Source organism: Corapipo altera, unplaced genomic scaffold, assembly GCF_003945725.1.
Source record: "Corapipo altera isolate COAL_440 unplaced genomic scaffold, ASM394572v1 48b, whole genome shotgun sequence".
Taxonomy (NCBI): domain Eukaryota; kingdom Metazoa; phylum Chordata; class Aves; order Passeriformes; family Pipridae; genus Corapipo; species Corapipo altera.
Window position 1 is genome coordinate 10,481,851 of NW_020884884.1, and position 23,364 is coordinate 10,505,214.

The 23,364-nt window shown below is 41.4% G+C and overlaps 1 long non-coding RNA gene across 1 annotated transcript; it reads left to right on the top strand.

Annotated features, from left to right (window-relative positions):
* Window positions 1–16,765: 16,765 nt before the first annotated feature.
* Window positions 16,766–21,592, top strand: LOC113946364. Its single transcript, XR_003527405.1, has 3 exons — window positions 16,766–16,963; window positions 18,483–18,612; window positions 21,457–21,592. It is a non-coding gene; the product is annotated as an uncharacterized LOC113946364 (long non-coding RNA).
* Window positions 21,593–23,364: the final 1,772 nt, after the last annotated feature.

Genomic DNA, 23,364 nt, shown 5'->3' on the forward strand with positions numbered 1-23,364 from the left:
GGCTCGGCATGATGCAGCTCTGTGGCTGCTCCTCCCACGTGGAGAGGAGCGATGTGTTTATCTAGCAAGTGTTAGGTGTTCCCCTGACACACTGCTACGTGTGCGCATACTGATGAAGAGCCCTGTTTTGGAAAAAACCACATACACAATCTTAAATATGATTTTTAGATACCATCTTGGTATCTATCAACCCACTATTCTATCAAGCAGTTAATAGAGCAAAGTTTAATATACCTTGAACTGTGTTGCATCTGAGAGTCCAAGGTTTTACTTCTCAGTTACCTCACAGACAAATTTTTTCCCTATCACCAGGTTGTACTTTACCACTGTGAGCCATAACGTAAGCATAACACATATCTACACAGTAATTGGGCCTGGAAATATGTGTGAGCACATGGTCCCTTCTCACCTCCTTGAAGCCTTGAGCCCCAGCAGCTGGTGACTGTGCTTTGCAAGGAGGCTTCCATGGAGAGCTCACAGCAGCTTTCTGCAGCTAAACGAGCCTTTCCTTGGCCGCTTCTTTTAGGAAACAGGAAAGAGAGATGAATTTTACTTCATGTCTGGACTCAGGGGAGAAGAACCACTTTCCCGCCTAGTGCAGGGGTGAGATACATTGAATAAAGGGGGGGTAGCAGCTGTGAAAAACCCAGTACTGTTGGACGGATACTGCAGCCCCTCCTGTCACAGGCTCTATAAAAACACAGAGCATGTGTGGCATATCACAACGCAGCAATACACACATGGCTCTGTTTCTTGCCTCTGTGCATGCCCTGTTCCCTGTGTACCAGCACCACAGTTGTATGCGTGCCTCACAAAAGGGGCAGCCTGAGAAGCAGAGACAGGCGGTTCATAGGTTCTCCCCCTAGTTTCACAGTAATTGCTGAATATGATGTTCTAGGAGCTCACACTGTCACTCTGAAGGCTTGGGGAGGCAGAAGGGAGCCCCACACGAACCTTATCTCTGTTCACATAGCCTGTAACACAACCATTAACGAACGCAAAGGCCAGGCACACTGATGCTCTGCCTTGTTGCAGTGCTGGGTATTTCCAAATTTTATTTCCAATAAAATTCTTAATGCCCACCTGGAGCTACAGCAAAGGAAGAGGAGAGCTTCAGACTGGAGGAAAAATGAGACAGTAATCAGCAGAGAGAAAGTTAAAGCTGTCCCTGGGGAAAGACTCATTGTAAACAGTATCAAACAGCGTCATCTCAGTGCTGACTTGAAACTGAGCAGTATACCAGACTTGCAGCAGCTTTTGAGGTTTTAATCCAGGTTTTAAACTATTCATTTGAGACCCTTCATAAGTCATAAGCACTTGGAACAGAATATGCAGTCGGGTCTATGTCATGTTAATACACGCTCACGGTTAATGGCCATGCTGGCAAGAGGGAAATCAGCGCTCAGTCCCGGGATGTGCTGGACACCTACATCTTGCACTGGAGTCGAAACTTGTACATCTCCAGCTTTACTCATTTACTCACCAGTTAAAAGGGGAAGTGTAGGAATACAGAAAAGAAAAAGAAGCAAAAGACCAGGAGCCCCTGTTAGATCTCAGTGATTGTACCTTATAGCCCAGAAAAACATTATCAGCCAAGTTTCCAAAATATCGATATTTTCACAGTATGCTGCTCAGTCTGGCAAGTCCAAGTACATCCCTGCTGGGGGCAGCAGGGAAGAAGGAGAAGTGGTCCTGTGCCAGCAGGATCAAGCCACTTTTGTCAGGGCTGTGCAAGCAGCAGGAGCGCAGGGGATTAAAATCCTTTCTGAAATTCTGACGACAAGAGGAAACACAGCTCTCCCATTATCCTCCTGCAGATAAATATTTGAAAGCAACTATAAAGAAAACTCAGCCATGCGTTCCCTGCTACCTACCCGACAGCCACGTCAGTACAATGGGAGCCACGTTCAGACAAACAGCAACACAAGGAGGTTTATTGTACCAAGTTCACAGGCATTGATCTCTATCAATTTCTACTCAGCACTAACATCTTAGAGAGATATCTGTTTATTCTGAACTCATCAGAGGATGTATTTTCAGTACACAGTAGGAATATCAGTATCACAGACCATGAGATTCGTTTTCAAAAGGGAGATGAGGGAACAGCAGAACCACCTCACACACTCAAAGGGGAACCCCAGGGTTACACCAGCAGAAACACAGTTGATGGTTAAAAACCTACAGATCAGGTTGCAGGTTTGAGTTATTCATCGGCCTTTTCCTTCCATTCAAGGAAGGAGAGGGCAGTGTAACCGCTTCTCACAGACACTCATTAAATCAGGCATAGCAGATCTGTTCACAGTGAAGGTAACCCGAGAGCAAAGGCCAGCCCTTAACCTGGCACAAGTCAAGAGCTGTCTTCAGCTGACAATAGCTGAAGTGTTGGTGGCAAGGCACAAGCACGTAAGCTACTGACTTCTCCACAGTGAGGCAAGCAGGGTGGTGGGAGGGCTTCAGAACTGGGATCTTAGGATCTTTCCTAGAAAACTAAGTCAAGCCCAAGGACAGTTAGCAGGAAGCACAGCAGCTCCCCGGGCCATTGGATGTCCCACCAAGCAGAAGCAGGGCTCTTGCTGGCGCTATAGTGGTAACACTCTGCTGACCACAGTAAAGCCACACCTAATTAACACTGCTGCAAACAGGGAAAGGATCAGGTTGGTTACAGCATCCTGACTTAATTTCTTTCCTGGACTAGCAATTCTAAATGATTCTTGAAAGCTCTTTCAGGTCCTTCATGTACAAGAAGAGCAAGAGATCCTCTGGGCAGATGTGTCCTAACAGCAGCTCGGTTGGCAGGTCTGGCATGGTGCAATAAAGCAAGTCAAGAAACCTCTGACTTCCTGACAATAAGGAGTGACATACAGTTTGTCTGCCCAGAAAGCCATGTAGGCATAATCAGACTCTTCTACATACACTTTGTCCCAGTTATTTACATGGAGCACAAAGTAATCTATTACTTACAAGGACTGACAAAAAGTGTGGTCGTGGGCAAACCTCCCTGTTAGGAGTGCTCACAACAGAGGATATGGCTGCCTAAGCTCTCCCTTTCCTCTGAGAGCAAGTTTCTCCCAACCTCCACAGGAGTAGTGACCTTTAGAATTATTCAAATTTCAAGAAAGTCCAAAGTCTGATTAAGGATTGGATTCACCCTGAGCTAGGTGCTGTAAAGCCGCAGGGGCCTCTCTCTCAGTGTATACAGCCTAAGCAAATAATGCCTGGGCTTGCTAAAAGGGAATGGGAATGCAATTTGTTCGTAAGATAAACACCAGGGCATGGAGGGCAGGCTGAAATACAAGTTCTGTTTCATTAATACCAACACGGAACTGCAGGCAAGCTGGGAAGCATGCAGAGCCAAGCAACAAGTCCTTTCCCTTGCCCCTTTAGGAACACCATGCTGCAGAAATGGCAGGCAGGGCACAGACAAAAATGGTTGATAAGTGCTAGACCACGCTATTGCCAGTATCTAAAATGTCTCCCATGTCCTTAAGTGGGGTAAGCCACTCTATGCTACCAGAAGGCTTTAGCTAGTTACTGATTACCAGAGCCAATAACACCACTACAAATACTTCACAGACTGTGAAGGCATCCTTCATCCCAGGCACAAGAACATTTACCAGGCCCATCTGATGCTGGGAGCAAGTCTGCTTAGGGTTGCTCCACTCTTCTGAAGGCTTCCTGTAGCAAGAAATACCGGAAGATATTAAAGCTTTCTGCTTTGATGTGTCACAATGAAAGCGATTTATGATACTTGATGAGGGTGGCTTTCCCACTCTCATGTTTCTCCATTTGTCCTTGCTCTCTTTCGAGGTAGTTACACCCATCTGCCCCACCCTCTTTCTGCCCTGTCTTTCCATATGAAAAAGAAATGACACACAACAGTATGTGTTTTCCCTCGGGTGTATCAGGTGAACCCACCTCCACTCCTGGCTAGGTGGAAAGCATCACACCAGCCAAGAGAAACTTCACGGGGAGGAAGATTTAGGAAAACTGTGAGAGACAAATGAAATGGGGAAAAGGCATTTCTGTGATGCTGTGGCTTTTTCACAGAGCTTCCCTGGACAGGGTGGCAACCCCTGGCCATGCTCACCTTTCTGCTCCTAAGGAAGCATGGTGGCCTGAGGACACCACAGCATCCAAATTTCTTTTCTTTCTATTTCACACAGAGTACCAGGGTGATACAGGCTGTTCTCACCACTGCGAAGAAAACTGTGCCACCAGAGAAGGATGTAAAGGATCAGCTGAGAGAAGAAGGAATTTTCCCTCTCTCAGCAGCCAGGCACCTTCCTGGCATAGTACATCAGGACGGCACAGGCGCTGCTAACGCCAGTCAGCAGATGAGGCAGTCACACACAGGACAGCAAAGCTACCTTACAGATTCCACCATCAAATTAAGAGCAGAATATTTTACTGTCTTTTAAAAGCAATTCAGTGTTTTCTGAGTGAGCCTCAGCCACAGCACTGTATGGAAAGCTTTTCCTGCCTAAGGATCACCAGTAGCCACATAAATAAAACACCTTCAGGAAGGCTCTTGATTGCTTTTGCCTGTCATTGGCAAAGACATACCCTGTCTCCCCAATCCCTCTCTGTTAATACAAAGTTTTCCAAGACTTTGCTCAGGCTCCCATAGAAAAGAATTACACTGATGTAACATTTTTTAATTTCAGCAAGAGCAATGGTGATGAATTTAATCCACTATGACTTTATATATTCCACTTCAAGAAGGTTATTCTACAGTTTCCCTTGGCCGTGTCCCACTTGGCTTGTGGTATTAAGGCCCAGTTGGTTATTTCACTCACCTAAGCAGAAATCTAAAACCGCACCCACACTGGGAACATGGCACACTGTATCATCTTATGAACAATGCATGATGAATTTTTAGGACTACTTCAAGAAAACTATTAAAAAAAAAAAAAGGTAAATCAAAAAAGGTAAATTTACATCCCTATGAAATGCTCAGTTTTATAAATCTTAGGAGAGAGGGTCCTTACACCTTGCAAGGCTAACCTCTAATTCGAAACTATATGGATTGGAAAGCATTTCTGAAATATTTAAAGCCAGTGCATGGAAATAAAGGCCATTCCTGCTTTTAAATGGCTGAACTGGTTTTCCTCTTGCCCACATGCATGAAACCAGTTTCAAAAGGAAACCATCTGGCAGAGTTCAACTCAGTACATAAAGTTTCAGAAAATTATAAGCAATTGTAAGAACTGGAGAAGAAGTAAAAATAGAATTAAAAACATTTTAGCAGCCTTAACCAGCACAGAGAGCACCACTCCCGCCAAAGCCCCTGGCTCCAACAGATACAGAAAACACATACAGGGCTCTCAGAACACAAGTATTCCCACTGAAGTCAATACTTTAAATTATACATAGACCTAAGTACATCAGGCCAGAAAACAAAACTTGCAGAGTTTGCACCTTCTTCTATTACCATCAATAACAATATTCCCTTAAGTTTAGAGCCTTCTTTTCTTATTAATATCTACCTAATCGCAGTTTCTTGTCATTTCCTGTCAGGCTTATTTCTACTTGTCCTGCCAGAGGGCTGTTCAAGTTTTTTAGAAAATTTTTTCGATTGCCTTTCCTCCCACACCCCTGAATATTTTTCCTTCCCCTGAGCCTCATGGCCTACGGCTCCCTCTTGATTTACAGTTCCTCTGAACCACCTCCTAGGTTCTCCCAGGTGAGAAGTTCTGTCTGCCGAGAGGCAGCATTGCCTTCCCCCTTGTATTCCTGATGCTGTTTTGCAAGCTGATGAAGATGATGTGCTCCTGACCCAAGCCTGCAATAGTTCATGGCTGCTTGGGAAACCACCCTGTGGGTGTATAGCTTCTGGGCCCTGGTGTTGCCCACACAAATGGCAAACAAATATCAGATTAAGGAGGGAAGAGCGAGCGGTGAACTCCCAGGGCTGTTAGAAAAGGGCTTCCTTTAGGAATACCATGTTGCAAATGGGTCTGAAAGACTGAAATAGCAGCCCAGCCTCTCTTGTGCCATGTCTTGCTCCACAACATCTAATGCCCTGGAATAGCCATTTTTGCATGGAGAGCTCCAAAGTAAAGGTGCCATTATCTCCACAGATGGGTAGGGAGGGCAAAATACCAAAGATTAAATGACTTGTCCATGGTCTTCACAGACCTTCAGTCTCTGCTGTGTGCACACTGAGCCACGCTGCCTCCAGTAAACAGAAAGCCCAGAAAACATGTCCAGGAAGTACAAACAAATTCTTATTTCATGTACTTATATTTTTAAACTTATTTTCTTTTATTCATTCCTCACTTCTGGCACACAGTGGGTCTGGGATTTAATTCTTTGGCATCACAGGGATTTCCAAACCAGATCCAGCATTTGCCAAGGCATCCATCACAGTACCAGGGCCGACATGTTAATGAGTCTGTGATAAAGACCAGGATTGATCAGCAGGCAGCAGTGATTTAAACAAATTCCAAAAGAAATTATATCTTCCAACAAAGAAATAAATTTTCTCCCCACAGGATTTGCAACCAGCGAACCACTGAAGAGCTGTGCTGGTGCAGAGGGAGCCTGCAGTGAAATTCAATGTGAAATAATCATAAACCATCTAATTGGTATTACCCAAGCTGAAAAGTAACGCAAGTAAGCAAGCACAAATAAATGACAATGGATTTCTTTTTAAACTGTTTGGCTTTAAATGTACAAAGTCTTACATATAACACTTCTATATCCATATGGGTATATAAGCATTTTTTATGTTATTTTGAATTTTACAGGATTGCAAAATGAATGTAATTGGAATAGGACACCGAAATAAGATAATGATCTCCTGCAGCTTCAGAAATTAAGAAGAAAACAGAGCTGTGTATATATTTCCTTCTCCGAGGAAGAAATAAATGTACTGTGATGACTTTTGTCTCCAGAGAAAGAATCATTGTGTTGAGTTTTGCAGTTTTCTAAGTAACATTCATCAGAGGAACGGCTATTCAGGAGTGCAGAGTACAGCACACGCTAATTGGCCCCAAGGCTACCTCAAGTATCCAGACACTGGTGAGAATTCAAGTCATAGCTGATAAGGAAGTCTTGGTTATGCTTATCCTTGGCTAAACTGAAAACAGTCTTGTCCTTGTTCATATTTCCTTCTCATGGTTGGCTAAGTAGACCTAAGCCCGTTGTCATAGAGGTTTATAATCTCTGGATGTATATTCTTATGGTTGTCACATTAATCAAGTTGCTTGTTCAGATACTTATCACAGAGGTTACATCAGACAAGTGATGAGGAGTAGAAAGTAGAGTAAATAGAGATCTTTTTTCTCCAAGTCTAGGCACATGTGAGTGACAGATTATAGGACTCACAAGTGCCAACCAGGTGACATACTACTCTGGAACTGAAATTCCACCATCCTACTGAAGGATTCTTCATCCACTAAACACACAATATTTTCCTAGCAGACAGAATTTTCAAGGTACCATGTCAAGATGTTGTGATATTTATAAATGTAAGTCAGTGACGATCTGCATACAAGGAACAGAGGTTGATGCCCTCTTGGACTTTCCAGCTTATGATCGGTGTCATTTGCCTTTTTGTCTCTCATATGTTTGAATTTTATCACTTCTCCAGCTCTCTAGTTGTGTGTCTTTCCCAATGTAGTGCTAGACCTGAGAGATGAGTGATTGTTTCTTCTGACTAATATGGTATCAGAATAAAAGCAAACCAGTGTTTTCAGATACATTTTAGAGAGCAATTATCCCCATTTTGGAGGAGACAGAACTGAAGCATGTAGATGTTAAGTAATATGTTCACCTTTATGCATTTTGCCAGGAGGAAGAACACAGCCCATTACTCACACTGATGAGCATATTTCCTGCCTTCTGTATTCTTGTGTCAACTGACCTTGGCAATATGCAACAACATTTTCTCACATGGGATTTTGCTTTTTTTTTTTCCCCTTTTTTTTTTTAATCTCTTACTACCATAATCATTTACTTGAAGTGTTAGGTCTTAATTACAGTAAATATTTCTCCATTTCTGTACAGATTGGAAATGCACTGGAATAGAACTGGATGGTTTAAATTCATCATCTGTTCATCTCTTGATAGAGATCAATATAGATTAGAGGTAAGTCTCTTTATCCATATTCATTTTCAAAACGCAAAATGATATGCAACAGATTTATAATTAAGCAGAAGTGGTGATGTTTTTGTACAGCTTACTTAAATGGATTTGCCATGATGCATTAGAGTAGAAGCTATAAAATCAGACCAGATGTTATATTTCTCTCCCTGCTCTGTGCTACAATTTGCATAAGAGTCCTACAGCCTAAATAAAACTTGAGGTCAAACTTTTCTAACCTGGGGCTCTATTATTAGTCTTTAAAAACCATGCTGACTACCCAAATAAGGTGGCTTTATTTACAGAGGGGGTGAACAACCCCTGCTAGGAGTAAAATCTGAATTAAATTTACTCAGAAATTTATGGGCCCAAACACAGTGGCAGCTTTGGGTTCCTAAGCCTGCTGAATGCAAAGCTTCTCGTGTAGCTCTTGCCTTGCAGCCCAGACATTTACATTTCTGCCACAAATAAAACCAGCTGAGTCACAACACTGTGAGGCCTATCTTACAAGTGAGCTGCATCAGGGATCCTGCTCCAGTTGTTGCTCTGCCACATCAATGTCAGCCCCCCTCACTGTACAGGGGACAGTCAGCCAGGCAAAATTTGGCACCACTTCTGCAAGTCTCAGTGCAGTGATTGCAAGATTTGCCTCCATAACCCCATCCTGACAGATTTGAAGCAGAGATTAGAGCTTGCAAAGACTTTTGGAAATACTTGGCTGAAGGCAGGATTCAGCCTGAAGTACCAAAAAGACAGATTGTATAAGTCAATAGAAAGTACCTGAGACTCAAAGAGGTAAAGAAGTCTCTGAGGTTGAGACTGATACCAGCACAGTTGGGAAGCATTTCACCCTGTTCACTTAGTGAGGACATGAGAGGACACTGGCCCTGTGATTCTCATCTCAGTTGCCAGAGCTGGGTGGGGTGAGACATTGCAGGTGAGATCTTGTCCTCACCGCAAGCAATGCAGGTTTTACCACTGTCTTTGGTGGAGTCAGGCTTTCACAACATTCTGTGTTTCATTTACAGTGAAGTCACCGGGGTTATTCATGAGGCAGAGACACTAGGAGATAGCCCTCACATCATAGAAAAGGGTAAGCTTGGGCAAGGGCCTATTAAAATCAACATTACACAACAGCTTCCATGGGGAGCTCCTTTTCTCTAATTATTAGCCACAGTGATTAAGCGCACCAGGTGACTCACAGACCTTATGTTACCCACCAACAGCAAAAGACATTTGGAGTTAGATAAATGCCCTCCAAATGTATTCTTTAACATATGTAGCTCACAATATCTTCAGCACCAGTAGCTGTGATGTGAATCATCTCAATGCACTTAAAAGTTTGTTTGTTGCTGCTTCATTTTTTTAAACAAACAGCACGCCTAATAGCTCTTGGAAACTACAAGATCACCCCAATCATGCAATAAAGAATGAGCGCTGATGCTGATGAAGAACTTTTGCTTCATGCATTTGCTTCCTAGCAGCCTGGCTTTACGCATCCTGCACGTCCTTAGTGCAGCTCAGAGAATGAGCATGTAACCGAGGAAAAACATTCTGCAGTGTATATGCTAAATTATCATGTCCAGGAGTAAAAGGAGATCGTTATTTCTCAGTTCAGGGGGCTCTCTAATTTCCAAATAGCTCTTTAAAAGACTGCCCTAATTTTTGAGTCTTCCATACTATTTATAGTAGTTTTATTTATGCAAGCACTTTCATGGAAACCAATGCATAAGGAAGAAACTTTTTATGAGTACTGGTTTCAGAATAAGTGAGTATTTTGAAGAAATGCCAGGATTTAAAAGAAATTACTAAGAACATCATTAGCATCTCTAGGCAGCTTTTTTTTTTTTTTAAACCTTGCCTTTAGTCTCTTGGATTGATTAATGGAACATTTCTTGTTGTGAATAACTCAATGCCATGGAACAATATTCCAATCACAGTTGATTATAAATTAACACTCATTTTAACTGATGCAGATAATCATGTCAATGTCACAGCAAATACATTATCGAACATTACATATGGATGGTGCAATGTAAACAAGAAGCTGAGAAGTCCATTATCTGCCAGTGCATCACTACCAACTAATTTCTAAATATTTCATCACTGTTCAGACCGCATGCAGGTTGCACAGAATACCTTGCTACTTATAAACAGTAGATGCAACTGTTTTCTTAGGTATAGCAACAAAAAGGAGGAAGATTTCCTTTGTTATGAAATGCTTGCTCTGGGTATTGGAAAAGAAAATATCTTACCTGGACTCTCCATGATAGGCCATACTTCCCTCCTAACAAGTAAAGAAGGGAGGGGAAAGGAGTAACAAAAGAGTGATAAATAAGCTCCTGGTTTTATATAGAATGAAAGGAAAATGTGGCTGCTCACAGCACCACAGGCAATAACCCTTTGCCTCAGTTTCCCCTCCTTGGTGGTGTGAATGCCTGGCAGGGATATAAACACTTTTCATATTACTTCCTTGCTTCTCTCTCCCCAAGGAGTCAAACTCACATTTTGTGAGTTAACGCAGTCTCAGAGTAAGGCAGCACATGCTGGTACATTCTTTTCCAGTCCTCAGAGCAAAACACTGCCTGTCATCTTTTTTTACCATAGTCCTCTTGCCTTTGTTTGCTGGACAGCCAGAGCTGCTGCTGCGCGGCTCCATGAGGCTCTGCTTGTTTCACTAGAGCTTTTTCACCGGTGGGCTTTAGATGTGCAAATGAGAGCTACACTTTGCAGGGCAGAGCTACAAACAGATATTTCATTCTTGAGATACTCTGATCCCTGCTTTTCATTCACAGAATAAATGCAAGGTTTAAAATAAATGTAGACTCATCCCATTAAGCTGCAGTTCTTTTGAATATATAACAGATTCTGGCCTCACATTTTTATTGCCAGTGACACGTTAAAGGCTTATTTCTCATTAGACTTCATAGACACTGGAATAAAACATTATTTCAGCATCTCCTGTTATTTTGGGGTTAGAGGAGAACTAACAGGGAACAGTATTTAGGGAAGTTCCTCCTAATACGAAACTGAAATCCTATCCATATCACTTGTTTCTAGACATTGACAGCAAACTACACCATTACTCAAGCTTTCCTCTACATGTTCTTGCCTCATTTTAAGCCCAAACTTGAGATTTCTGTAATCGAAGCAATTGAAAGCAATTCAGAAAAGGCATTCCTAGTTATATTTGGATCTCAGCTTTTAAGAAAATATATAGCAACTCTGTGAAGAGAAAAAACACGTGTTAAAATAGCCTTAGCATATTATGTAATGCATTTTTTTTGCATTTATATGTTTCTTTCTAATGGCTATGTTATTGTTTTACTGTGAAATGAGTTGAACTATGTTTTTGAATAGACAATTCTATCCTCAATCCTGTTTCAAACCAAACCCAAATAATAGTTTTATAGCCGTATCAGATGTAGGTAATGCTGATCAGTTATTACAGCCATGCCAGCTTCTCCAGAAGTTTCAGGTCCATCTTAAATGAAAACATACATTTTGTTGTATCTGAGGTGATTTTGAAATAGTCATCTGAAAAAAACCCCAACAACTTCCACCAGCCAATTTTGAGTTATAATCTTCCATAAAAGGCTTTCATATTCATGTCCAGAAAAAAATCTCACAACTTGGTCTTTAACAGCTGTGGTCCAGCCTGAGCCTGTTAATAACCATTAGGTAGGGGGATGTACATTTATTAATTCTCCCTGCTCCCCTCCCTTATTTTTTGATTGTCAGATTTAGTCAGGCATAAAAATGAAGCTTTTGTGCAGTCAGAGCATCTCATGATTTTTCATGTAGCACTTCATTTTGTTTGTCTACAGAAAATTATTTTGAAGTTAGGGTTTGTTCAGATAACGGGACGTTTCACTCAGCCATCACATTTTGACATTTGATAAGTAATTAAGTAAAGGAAAGAACAGCTGTTAAGAAAATGCTTAGTGACAGCATGTAGATGATTTAAGGGCAATTCATGAACCACATAAGTCCCATTTGAATCTAAAATGTTATGAGATGCATGGTAAAAAAATTGCATGATGTCTTTCCTTTGCAGTCTAACAAAGAATTAGCCTTTATCAGCTTGAATAAATGAATGTGCCATCAAATACTCCTGTCATCTTAGTTGGAAAGCTTAGACTCCGGTATCCTAAAGACCAACGTTATGATAAATACTAAACAGAAAATACATTAAATAATTACAAAAGAAAGGAGCTTACTGGATTTCTCTCTTAAACTTAGGCAGCATTTTCCCTAGATTTTGTGTCATAATTTTTCTCACGTTGATCATTTAGAATAAAAGATCAGATAGATTAAAGTTGGTATGTTTGAAATAAAAATTAGTAGGAAGCTAAGTATAATCCTATGGACAAGAGAGAGAAGAGGAAAAAAGAATAAGCAATATGGGAAAAGTGTGACAGGCAGGTTTATGAATGGAAAGCATTCCATCCAAAGCAGACCACAGTTTTGGCAGATTTCACATACACAGTTACTGATACTTGCACGGCAGATAAACCACGCTGATACTAATTCAGTGACCATTTAATGACTACCAATCAAAGTGGATTATTAGTTGTCATAATATAGATAGGAAATACAGAATTTTGCTTCTCTAAAGATACCTTCCTGAGGCTCTCCTTACCTGGACTTTAGCCACAGCACTTAGAACGATATTAATAGATTTCTCTTGGCTCTTGAAGCATTTTGACCTCAGATGTCTGTGGTAGTAGGTAGAGTATGTGCCAACCTACAAGCTAGCCAGCATTCGCTGCACCCTGCCATTACAAATACTGCTGTTCTCATTCCACAACTGTTTCATTGATGGGTTATTATTCTAGGACAAGGATTCAATTGCTGCTGGTTAATAATAGCTATTATATATGCTTCAAAAGAGAAATAACAAAGAAGGTACAAGCACCTTAATACCACACCCAATAGCCACCAATTGAAACAGGCATGCAGCAGTCTCCCAGTGAAGTGGTGAGGCTTGCCGTGTTTCTCCTATGCTTGCAGAGACATTTCTATATACATTTGTCAGATTCAGATATCATGGTCAGAGGGAGAAAGGAAGAAATTGTTTTGGCTGGATGTTGTTAAGCCACATGGGAATGGTTCATAAATTATGTACGTTTTCTCATTCATCAAAGAAAAGATAAATTGGTCAGGCAAGGCCAAGGGGGACAGAAGTTACCTTCTGCTTTTGGAATATGGAAGAGTAAGAAGGTTTCCTGCTAAGCAGAAGTTTCTGGTGTGCTGGGGAAAGCAAGCAGCAGAGAACTGAGGAAAGACAGCCATAGAAACAGTCCACAAGACAGGATGCCACTCAAGTGGTAAAACAAACACTGCAGTGACCAATCACCAGAAAAACAAGCTTCAAAACCTTGCAGAAAAGGACTAGAGAGCTTGAGGCACAAGCCTTACAAGTATGACAGTTGTAACTGAACTACAGAGAAGGGAAGAGCGTGCTGAATGGGGGAGATGAGCCTGTAGCCTGCTGGGTGGCAGCAGCCAGCACTGTGGGGGCAGTGCTGACCTGACCCTCAGCAGCAGCTGCAGGGCTGTCCTGAAACTACACAGCAGCTTCAGAGTCTTTTAGGCTTTCCATGATGGGCAGGAGGGAAGAGGAAAAGCATAACCAAACTGGGTTTTGGAGGCCCATGATCCTTCTCACTGAGCTAAACCAGAAAGTGCTGCAACTTCCTTGGACAACAGCTAACAAAAGATTGGGCCCTTAATGTATAAGCTTAGCAAATTTCACTTGGGGATGATTAATTAAGCAAAGGTGACTAGTGGAAAGGCAATTCCTGGCACAGACAGGCCCCCAGGAAAGAAAACCAGGAGCCATTAATCCTGACAGTTACAGATCCTTGGGATCATGACTGTTAAAAGACTGGGGTTTTTTTTAATTAAAAGAATGCCAGCAATGTTGAAGTGACAAAAAAAAATATGTGGAAAAGCTGACATTTAGCAATAGACCTGAGACTGTTAATATCATAGAGCTTTCTCCTGACAGTTAATACCAGGATAAAAAAAAATCTGGAAAGTTGGACTTGTGTATATTCTGCTATGTTTATAAATCAGAATTAATATAGAACATGGAGCTATTGCTTCCCAAAATCCTTTTCCTGATCGTGACTGTATTTTAAGCCACTCCCAGGATGTTGCTATGCATTTATGAAATTGAAAAGCTAGCCTCCACAGATAGTGGCACAGCACTAATGCATCAGTTTGTGTCATTATGATGAGGATGAAACTGAGAAGGGGAGCAGTTGCTTAGGAGATTACTTAGGGTATATGATCAAAAACAACATCAGGGATGCCATTTATAAGTAGTTGTTAGCTTGAGGTCACATGAGAAGTTTCTGGCACAAAACAATTACACAGCAAAATAAACAGAAAGTGTAAAGGTGTTCTCCAAACCAGCAGCCAAGCAGCTCTAGTCTATCCATAAAACACACCAGATTCAGGCTGAAATTCCAAGGCTGAAAGGTGTTACAGATAATTTGTTGCAAACTATTTTATAATAGCAGCATCTGTAACTCATTTAAGAAGTTGCTGTTTACTCAGAATGGCTCTCCTACCACAATAGGTTACCCGGCATGGAGTAGATAATGAGATCCTAAAGGATTTTCATATAAAAAGTTAGCATTTACTTAAATGAGAAAGTCTGTCCCATGATAACTGGTATTAATACAATTCTTTGCTGTACTTTCAAATAAACACTGAGGAACTGCAGTGATATTTATTTCCTTTCTTAAGGATACTATTCTTTCTAAAACTATAAATATGACAAGGCATAGAATTTGTTTTGCAGGATAAACAAACGAACCAACTCTTTTTCTCATTTCCATCAGATATCTAGAAACTAATGGTAACCTAAGATTGTTTTTCAGCAAATAAATTCAGTCACAAAAGGTAAAAGGGCCTCCCTGTGTACTGTGAGAAATACAGTCAAGACCATGGCTAAGTTAGGTATGACAGACACAGGGCAGAACATACACAAGCAATATTCTAATTTTAAAAAATGAATTAGTAGCTCTAATAAATTGCCCTTGCTTCTGTAGTTACAGCTGCGTATGTAAATTTTCGCCGAGTACACGTCAAAGGCTCTCAGGAGGCACGTGTTAATAAATATTCTGCTCATAAATTGTAAGAGGGGTGCTTGGCTACAGCTGGAGTTCCCTCTGTCTCATTCCTGTAAACTTTTCCTAGTCAGAGATTACAGATCCTCAGATCTTATAAAAAGCCTTGGAAGAAGCGTGTTGTCCTCGAGATGTACCTGGTTATGCCAAGCTCGAGGAGGTCCCAAAGATGCAGACTTGTTGAAGGAAGCAGCACCCACATTTTCATATTTCAGCTGACATCCAGCTGAGTGATCTAAGCAGTGTTGGTTTTGATTTTGGTTATGCTGGGAGAAGAGCAATCTGCCAGGGCTCAGCCTACTCACTGCCTTCTCTCTGCCAAGTCTGTTCCACAGGGAGTATGTAGGCAGCAGCCCCTCAGCTGCCCAGGGGAGCAGGGCTGCAGTTCAGCCTTCCCTTACATGCCCCTAACCTCAACAAATGGCTGCATACAGAGCTCTTATGCCACAGACAAACCATTAATAACTATCAGGGAGTGGTTCTCACTACACTGTATTGATTTTTGAAGCACAGTAGGTCTTTTCAGCTTCAGAGCAAAGACAGCCAGTTTGGATTGCCTAATCATGAAGTAATTAGGAGAAGATGCCCAGTAAGTTTTGACATTTCACCCGCTCTATGAATTATCACCTTCCTTTATTTCCAGCAGCCAGCCAGAATCACTTGCTGTTAGACTGATGGTTTTCCTTTTATGGTTTACAGATTTTGTGGCTAATTGTGAAGAAAGCCATTTTTGGAAAACCTGGGCAGTACAAGCGTGAATCACAGCAGCAAGCCATTGCTTCTGTCTCCCAATATGTATCATGGAACTATTTTCTTCCATCCCTTTTGTAGTACAGTACATTCTACATTATGAATCATTTTCAGGCAAAAATAGAAACAAGTGATGAGTTCATGTTCACTTCACAACAGAGAAGCAAGAACAGGCATCCCATAATTAAAGTGCCAGGTTTAGTGGCGTTGTAACAAATTGCTGCACAGACGGCCTTGAGTGTCAGCTGTAGAGAGATTAATAGACCCCTGAACACGTTTCCTAACAAAATATGAATTTTTAAAAAGTCAAATTCTGGTCCTCAGGGAAGCTCCAGAATAACACATTGATATTTAGTGCCATCTTGGATGTTGTAACACTAATAATGCCATACCTAAACGCAAAATGAAATGCTGCCATTCACAACATGGAGGTAAGTGCCTGTCATCCCTCTGAAGTGAATGAGGGGAATTAAGCACCTGGGAATTGGATTTACAGTCTACAGTGTGCTGGGGCATGGGAGGCAAGATGCTTCGGTCAGGCAATATTTCGGCTGTCTCTTGCACCGATCCCACCTATGTCACACACTGGTTCTGCGGAACCGTGTCTCCTGGACATGAGCCACTTAGAGCCAGGAGCGTAGTTCCCATTAGTGGAGTGCCAAACGTGATCTAGTAATCCTGTTGGGAAGCTGGGAGTATTTAACTCATGCTTATGACCCCTTATCATAGTTGCTCAGCTTTTCTTCAGTCTGAAACATGCACCTGCTTGGGGTGTGAGCAGAGAAAGCCCAAGTCTTCCTGCAGAAGATCATGTAGAGGTTCCCTTAGGTGCCTAATTCTGGCCATGACAGATGTCCATTTTGTGATATGTAGTAACGACTGGAGACTGCCATTTTCCATCTGCTCAGCATGGCCCATCCTCTAGTTCTGCTGGAAGAAGAGACTGCAGTAATACTTGCATTTTCCATTTAGCCAGTTGAGCCAGGTAAACTGAAAATGCCGGCTTTTAATCTGAGTCCTTCCATCTGAAGTGATTGCCCCTTCTGTAATACTCCAGTAGTAGGGTAACTTGAGCATTCTTCAGAGGGAATAGATCAAACTGGGGGGGGGGGGGGGGTCCCCTTTTTTTTATTTACTGGGAGTAGTGTGGCTAGAAGGCTATTCAGTGGGGTGCCGGACCCACAGATGGGTAGTTACACATGTTGGTCCTGCCTGTGCAGTGACAGCTGACAATTTAATGAACAACATACACAATATATTCAATGAAGTAGTAAAATGGAGTTGCAGTGGCCTTGAGTTTGATCTCTTGAAGCAAATTATGAATTGTATTACAGAGGCCAGAGAAGTCATGCTACTACTGAAGCAATTAGAATCGGCCTCAATACTAAAAGGGCTGAAGGCATTTTAAATTTTATGGAATTGTAATTTAAGCAAGAAACCATTTTTACAGATAATTTTTTTCTACCACAGAAACATAATATGCATCCAATGCGCTCACTCCTGTTTTCAACTGCAGAAATATTCACGCTTTGGCTCATCTACAGTCTGAATTTGTCTTAGCCACACCGCCAAAATACACCTCCTTGTAAGTCTGGCAGATACTCTTAGTTCTTTTAAACCCTTACATGGGAAGAAATAAAACACTGTTTATCCTGTCTTTTTTTTTTAGAGGATGGTTGGCATATATTGCTTTTCACTATGCCCCCCATAAAGAACCTTCACTATTGAATTATCACAAAAAGAAAGTTGAAGTATTTTATTAGCCACCTTAAGACATTTTGGCCAAAATCCTGTAAACATGAGTTGATGTGTTGCCTTTTTTCCAGTAGCCATCTCATTGCCATTAAAAAGACATTTTATTTTCCTGCAATACAGTTCTTTGCAAGCTTAAAAGACTGATGCCCTGGTGTGCCACAGAGTAGGAAAGGCCCAGGCCTAGGCTGTCAGGGTAACAGGACATCCCCCACCAGCTGAGATGAAATTGCTGTTGATTATTAGGGTATTAACAGATGAGCTTATTACACCTTTATGCAAAAATGTAAGGGGTTAATACTATAACATATTTGTGGTTGTCATGCTCACGGTGAAGTCAAGAGAACACAGTCAATGCCTTAACAGCTTCAATGTGAAGTCTGTTAGTTTAGCTAAAGTTTCACTTCTCCTGCAGTTTAAAGAAAGGAGGAGACTGCAATAAAGCAACTGAGGTGGGGCAGTTCTGCTAATTTTACTGTGGAAAGGGGCAACCTCTAAGACAGTACTACTGTCATAACTGGGGGAGGCAACTTCTTAGGCCACCACAGAGAGATTCACTGGATCTCATGCAGCAGTATCTCTAGTCTCTGGCAAGTGCAAGTTTATTTAAATGAGGCACTCATTGCCCTCTAGATTGCCAGCTCAGCTAGTGCTAAGCTGATTTGAATTGCTTCTCGTGTGCTCAGGTCACACATAGAGCTCTTATGCCTCAGCCAACATATGGCAATTTATGTACATGTTTTGCATTTCAGATGTTCGTGCATATTTTATTAGGAGAAAGATTTATTTGCATAGTACGTACTGGAATAAAGTAAATTTTTGAGGGCTTCTGGACTGCAGAACAAAACAAACCACCCAGACTTTGTAAAAGAAGCAATTATGGTGAGCTGAGGCACTGTTGTCACTGTTCCTATTTCTTTAATCGCTTCTACCAGTTTTTACTTCAAAATAACTGATTTTCATTATTAATGCCCTCATGTAGCTGTATTTACTGTAAAAGGAAGGGCCTGTGTACATGACAGGGCACAAACAAGCCAGAGTGTTTTTCTTGGAAATGGTTGGATTTTAGATAGCTCTGTTTTGAAAAGATCTGTATCCACAGCGATATCTGCCAGGGCTGTGTGTCTGCAGAAGCCCTATTTACCAGATGCTGGATGGGGATAGCCTCTAGTGTAAATTACTGTTTAAGTCTCAGTTCAGCAGAGATCATACTTGACTTTCAGCAGAGGCTTCAACCTCTTACTCAAGTTAATCACACACTTAATTGCTTTATTAAATGGGGATGGAATTAAACATGTCCTTAAGAATATGCTGAACCAGGACCTACCACACAGATTGTCAAGACTGAGGGCTTGATCCAGAGACCACTGAAATTACCAGGAAACTCCAGTGGCCTTCAGTTGAAGCATATAAATGGGAGTCACAGGTGTGCTTCAGTGTTGAAATACATAAATCAGGTTCCCTATACATAATTTTCATCTGATTTACTTACTTGCATGCGAACCCGAGAGCTGGAAGAGAGCTGAGGACTTAATGTTCTGGTGTACTGTTAATATCCTGGAATAAAATGTCAGCACAGACAGGAGGATGACAGAACCTTCAAGCTACCGATTCTTCCCAGACTTCCACACAACAGAGAAGAACAATATGGTGGAACTGAAGGTAGAAACTGGTTCACAAGTAGGTCCCATCATTTGCAGAGGTATCTTTCAAGGTTGTGATCTTGCTTAAGCACAGCTCCCCATAGAGCTGAAGTTCCAATGCTTTTCTAAAGCACTATTCATAATTAAACAATTGTACAAAACTGCTCTGTATAGTTGAGGATGCTTGGGGGGAAAATAAACACCTTAGGATAAAAATTAAATATGTAAGTCTTCAAGCAAAAATGAAAGAACTATAAAAGGCAAATATCCAAACCTCTTTGGTAAGTTAATTTCAATTGAGCTGAGACTGTCAGACTCATTGCTGCAGGGTAGCTTGATGGAATGGCTCAAAATTCATATGCCACTTTTGTTTTCATCCCCACATTACTGAGATTGCTATGCTGTGCCAAAGAGCAAGTAAGCTGGGAAAAGAATTTCCTGGCTAGGATCTGCTTGGAGGCTGCAAGTCAGCAGAGGAGATGGGCCCTCCCCCGATGAGTGAGTTAGAATATACATGTATCATGAGCAACATTAAGGATCTGAACTGGGGCCATTTTCTGCCTGGTAACAGGTTTACACAGGATGTAATCAATGGTCTTCTGTAGGTGCCCTGAACAGCCTTCTAAGCTTCACTGAAGAGGTAAAAATCTTTGTTCAAGAGGTAAAGAGCTTCATTGCTGCATACCTTTCACACCAGTCTCCTGCTCCCTATGCTATCTCAGGCACAGAGATTCACAGCAAAAAAAACCCCACTGCTCACAAGGATAGACAACTTTTGAGCAGTGGAGTTAACTTCATCTTGCCAACAGAGATACTTTTATCCCACAAGAATGGCTGTGAACCAGAAAAGGTCAGAATTGCTGGAGTTCCTCAAACAATTAAACACACCTGCTCAATATTTTGAACAGAAAATAAGACTAAGAGGATGATTGGCAAGATAGAGTCTGCCTCTCCCCTTTGAGGAAACAAGGTGCAACTCAAGCGGAGGATACCATTTATATGACTCCTTTCATCCTACCAACCCAACAGTGAATGGGTATAACTATCAGCATTTTTGGTGAAAACATCCTACTCTGGCTGGGTGCAGAAGAGGTGGCTGGATGGGGGTGAAGAAATAAACACACACATTTGAATACTGGATGCATTTTCCCCAGGCTTCTGATATAAAATGTAATTGCATCAGATGTTCTCTGAGAACTGCCAGTTTGCTTAAGACTGTTCAGCAAATTCCCTCAATAGCTGCTTGCCTACACTTCACAGACAGATTGCAAGGAGGTACTTTTCTCTCAGATGCAGATGAGCAATAAGGTCTCAGGATTGATGTAGATACTTCCAATCTGCTTCATGAGCAAATGAGTGCTTTTTACATTAACTGCTAGCATAGCCCACAGACTTATCTTTAGACAGAGGCAGCCAAGAAAGCAAGGGCCATGAATATGAAACCTCCCCCCTATTCCCTAATGTTCCCTAATTTCATTGCTTTTGTAGTGAAGATTACTTTCTAACAAGAGCAAAACAGCAAAAACATTTTATAAATCTCTTCAGTAGCCAAAGGGAATTTATCAGAACCTTGCCAATAAAACCCATGCTCAAGTGTAATTTATGCCAGGTAAATGGTGAATCTACACCACGGCAATTTGGACCATCCTGTGAGGGACCTCCGGCTTTTCTTTTTCAGGTCATATGAAGATTTTTTCAGGGTTTGTGGAAATGGGTCTCCTTAGCTAATGCTGCTTTAGGGAAGGGCAGAACGTGGGCAAATTCAAGGGAAAGAAAAAGCTGCCAGAAGGAAATTATTTGGTAGCATTCCTCCCAAAGCCCAATAAAGAACCTCAAAAGGATTTTAAAGGCTTTTAGGGAAGCCACTGCCAGCAGAAACCCCACAGCATCAATCCAGTTATGCTGCTATAGCATGAGGGTGGGAGAGAATGGAAAAGCTAGCAGACAGGCATAACTTCCCTGCATGATTAGCCTGGGCATCACAGCCCATTTCAAAAATGAAGAAAACTTGTCCTACTGGTAGAATAATGAATCATTAAAACAACAAAAATTGCTGAAAGTGTTCTTTCACTCTTGCTTTCAGATGATCCTGCAAAGTGGCTTGTTAACCTGTGTGGTGGGGATGGCTTCCACAGAGAGAGTCAACAGAAGACAATCCTCTAATAATTTTTATCTTGGCAGCCTTTTAAAGTGCAACATATGTATTATAAATAAATGCCAATATTAATTCCATGGAAAAATGCCTAGCGTTCTCAGGGTTGAAATTGCAAACCAATTGTGCAGTTCTGTCTTAATTCTACAATCTTTTAAAAAAGGAAAAATTCTAATCACATATTACACTGCTCTGTGAATCAATTCCAAATTATTGGAAACTGTCACATCCTGATCCATCAGCTGGCTTTATTTTTAAGCATATTCAAGACCTTTTGAATCACTGTAGACTGCACTGACCACAGAGCTTCAGAGTAGACCTTGACTTACAATTTTCCAGTCTGTGTGACTGATTTGGCTGCAACAAGACTCTGCATTTCCATTTCACACACAGGGAGCTTCAAATGTATTTTGAAGGCCTCAGGTTTAGTAAATAGTAGAAAAAGAGTGTATTTAATAGAAAAAAGAATTATAGTAGTCAGAGGCCAAAAGACCTTAGCAACAGAGGAAACTGTGAAACACCCTAGGTCTTCCTGGGGTCGCAAATCTGATTTTCACAGTTTGTGACAGACTGGGAGGAGGGGAGAGCACTGAATCTCTTTTCTTCCCTCTTTGTCTTTTAGTAGTGTGGAAAAAACCTCTTAGTTAAAAAAAAAAATTAGCTCTCATCCCAGAAACAGAACACTTTGCTATAATCCCGGAGACATAAAAAGGTAGCAGAAATTCTTTCTCTTAAGGGCATTTTTCTGGCTGCCAAAAAGCATGTGCCTTTTAAGAAGGTACAACAGGACCAGGGATGTGCTGCTTTGACAATACAATCAGTGACTAATCCAAATTTAGAGCTTGTCAGACCTGGAAGGAAGGGGAATACCTGTCTGACCTCTGTGAGCTGCCTTGTCACAGAAGGAACCAGCCAGCACCACAAGCTGGTGATACCTAAATGACTAAGGGAGAGGTCTGAATGGAGAACTGATACTGTTTGCTGATCAAGGTGTCAATTCCTACTGATAAAAGTACTGTTTTACTAATAGGGAAGTTTAACTCCTGAGCAAGCACATGCCTACCCAAAGGTCTGATCTGCAAGATGACAATTATGCAATTGGAACAACCTAAATACTCTGTTCCAGCTATGGGGGCTACTAGAAGTGTAACAACAAACCCAGCTACCACCCTTGCCGTTTGAGAACACCCTGCAGGGGTAAGGCAGGGGTTCTAGCCCTAGGGTGTTGCTATTGTTAAGAAAATAGCAGTGGACTTTGTCTTGCACCAAACCTATTTTCTCTTCCTCCCATGCTATCCTCCTAATTTTACTCGTTCTTTCACTCTTGTCCCCTTCTTTCACTCTTATTTCCAGTTCAGCTCCTCCTAAAAAAAGCCAATTATCAGTGTGCAGTCACTATATAACACTGCATGACATCCCATTTGTATGGAAGGATCTAAGAGCAGGAACTATCTGCTACTTTACATACACACAGCACGCAGAGAAAAGCAGACCCATTCTTCAATAGCCTGCTGAAACTTATTGATAATGTTATCAAGAGTTGTGTCACATCATCCAATCAGAATTTTGCAAGGAATACGCCTGATCTTTAGGCTACTGCCATTAAAGTCATCTTTACCCAATCTTCTACATCTGAAGGTATCCCAGTTGATCTTTGCACAATTTCTTGAACAGTATCTCGGGAATCTCAAGTTTAGGACAGCAAAATAAATGTCCTCTTCTCCACAGTTCATATTGAAAAAACCACAGGAATTATTTTTAATATGGAGTAGCTAAAGGGCGTCATCGACTTCAAATACAAACTGCCATCTACATCATCTGAAGATGACACTATGACAT